Source organism: Malaclemys terrapin, chromosome 15, assembly GCF_027887155.1.
Source record: "Malaclemys terrapin pileata isolate rMalTer1 chromosome 15, rMalTer1.hap1, whole genome shotgun sequence".
Classification (NCBI taxonomy): domain Eukaryota; kingdom Metazoa; phylum Chordata; order Testudines; family Emydidae; genus Malaclemys; species Malaclemys terrapin.
This window is the reverse complement of record NC_071519.1, coordinates 14,044,187-14,046,686: the sequence shown is the minus strand read 5'-3', so window position 1 is coordinate 14,046,686 and position 2,500 is coordinate 14,044,187. Positions and strand designations below refer to the sequence as shown.

At 75.0% G+C, this 2,500-nt stretch overlaps 1 non-coding gene across 1 annotated transcript; it reads right to left on the bottom strand.

Annotated features, from left to right (window-relative positions):
• Positions 1-2,029: 2,029 nt before the first annotated feature.
• On the bottom strand, positions 2,030-2,148 carry LOC128823548 (5S ribosomal RNA). Its single transcript, XR_008441793.1, has one exon. It is a non-coding gene; the product is annotated as a 5S ribosomal RNA (ribosomal RNA).
• Positions 2,149-2,500: the final 352 nt, after the last annotated feature.

Sequence of the window (2,500 nt, the reverse complement as noted above, 5' to 3'; positions counted from 1 at the left end):
GGGGGGCTTAATAGTCGAGACGGAGCCGGTCCGGGGGAGGCTTAATAGTCGTCCCCCGAGGACTCCGGGGGCAGGCTTAATAGTCGTTCCAGGAGAGGCTTAATAGTCGTCCCCCCGAGTACTCCGGGGGCAGGCTTAATAGCCATTCCCCAGGCGGTCCGGCGGAGGCTTAAGAGTCGTGCTTAGCGGCCACCAGGTCAACCCGCGGAATCTACTGGGTTGACCTGGCGGCCGGTTTGCTTTCCGGCCACCAGGTCAACCCATTGGATTCGACGGGTTGACCTGGTGGCCGCTTTGCTTTCCGGCCCGGGTGTCACCCCACTCCGAGGGCTGCGCGGCAGCGGTCCTGAGGACCACAGAGGGGGGGCTTAATAGTCGAGAGGGAGCAGGTCCGGGGAAGGCTTAGCAGTCTTCCCCCGGGCGGTCCGTTGGGGGAGGCTTAGCAGTCGTCCCCAGGGCGGTCCGGGGGTGGGGGGAGGCCTCACAGTCGTCCCTCGGAGAGCCGGGTCGGCGGCGGTGGCGGGCGTCAGGCTTTACGTCCAGCCTCCGGAAGGTGCGCGTCCTCGGAGGCGATGCAGGCGCCGCAAAGGGGCAGCCTCCGAGGCAGGGAGCGGAGCACCGAGGCTGGGGAGAGGGGAGCAGGAGCCGGGGGCTGGGGGGGGTGGGGTGGGGGGGGGGCGTTCAGGACAAGCGGTCAAGCCCCGGGGAGCAGCTGTCAAATGTTCCAAGTCCCCACTCGGCCACCAGGTCCACCCCAGTCTAGCAATGGGGTTGACCTGGCTGATGGCCGGTTAGTGTCAAGGTAAACTCACCGTCGTCCACAGGAGGGCAGCTCTCAGGCCGTCCGGCTGCGGCTGACTCTGGGGCGGTGCCCGGTCCCGGCAGCGAGGGGCGGGGGGGGGGGCGCGGAGCGACACGGAGCTAACCGGCCCCCGGGGCCGGGGGCGCCTCCCGCGACTTTGGGGGCCGCGGGTCGTCAGTGGCGTGCAGGCCGGGCCTCTCCCGGGGGATTCGGGGGGGGGGGGGGGCGGTCCTGCGGGCCGGGCGCAGGGGGCTCGAGCGAGCCCGGGCCGGTCCGCCCCGGGGCCGGGGTCTCCGCCTGCGGCTCGGGGGGGCGCGGGTCGTCGGGGGAGGAAGCCCGGGGGAGCTGCACGCCGGCCTGCCAGGCCAGGCCAGGCCTGGCCTGGGTGGCCGCGGGGGGATTCGGGGCGGTCCCGCGAGCCGGCGGCCGGGCGCAGGGGGTCCGAGCGCGTCCGAGCGAGTCCGTCCCGGCCCCGGGGTCTCCCCCTGCGGCTCTGGGGGGCCGTGGGTCCCCGCTGGCGGAAGCCGCTGGGCGCTGGACACCCGCCGTCCGTCCCGCCTGGCCAGGCCTGGCCTGGGTGGCCGCGGGGCGGGGGATTCGGGGCGGTCCCGCGAGCCGGCGGCCGGGCGCAGGGGGTCCGAGCGCGTCCGAGCGAGTCCGTCCCGGCCCCGGGGTGTCCCCCTGCGGCTCTGGGGGCCGTGGGTCCCCGCTGGAGGAAGCCGCTGGGCGCTGGACACCCGCCGTCCGTCCCGCCTGGCCAGGCCTGGCCTGGGTGGCCGCGGGGGGATTCGGGGCGGTCCCGCGAGCCGGCGCCCGGGCGCAGGGGGTCCGAGCGAGTCCGTCCCGGGCCCGGGGCCTCCCCCTGCGGCTTTGGGGGCCGTGGGTCCCCGCTGGCGGAAGCCGCTGGGCGCTGGACACCCGCCGTCCGTCCCGCCTGGCCAGGCCTGGCCTGGGTGGCCGCGGGGCGGGGGGATTCGGGGCGGTCCTGCGGGCCGGCGGCCGGGAGGGTCCGGGCCAGTCCGCCCCATGCCCGGGGTCTCCCCCAGCGGCTTCGGTGGGTCCTCCGCGGAGGAAGCCGGGTGGGGAGCCGGACCCCAGGCGCCCAGACCCGTGACCTGCGGCCGCGACCTCCGACTCGGCAGGAGCGACGAGGGGCTTTCCGGCCCGTCCCCCCCCTCTCCTTCCTCCCCAGAAAAGGAGAGAGAGCTGGCTCGGACCGGGAAAAGCTGCCTACGGCACCTGGGATTCCCAGGCGGTCACCCATCCAAGTACTAGCCAGGCCCGGGACGGTTTACCTTCCGAGATCGGACGGGATCGGGGGCGTTCGGTCCGGTATGGCCGTAGGCACCCGGCCCCCGCGCCTCCTCGCCCGCTTTCCCCTGCCGACGCCCGGGCCTGCCGCACGGTGAGCCCCGGTCGGACTGCCCCCCTGCGGCAGGGCCCCCGTCTCTCGCGGGCCCGGTCCTTTTTTCCTTCTCGAGCTCCGGGGCCCGGGCTGGCCGCCAGAGCCCCTCCGCCCGCCCGCCCTCCCCGGCGTCGGGGAAAATATTGTCCCGGACATCCAGTGCGCCCTGATCCTGTCAGCCGGGGGGGGGGGTGGGTGGGTGGAGGGGGGGCAGTCCCTCGCTGCGGCCGGGGAGGGTGAGCCCAGGGCGGCTTGCCTGCCGTCCGAGTCCCCTCTCGGCCACCAGGTCAACC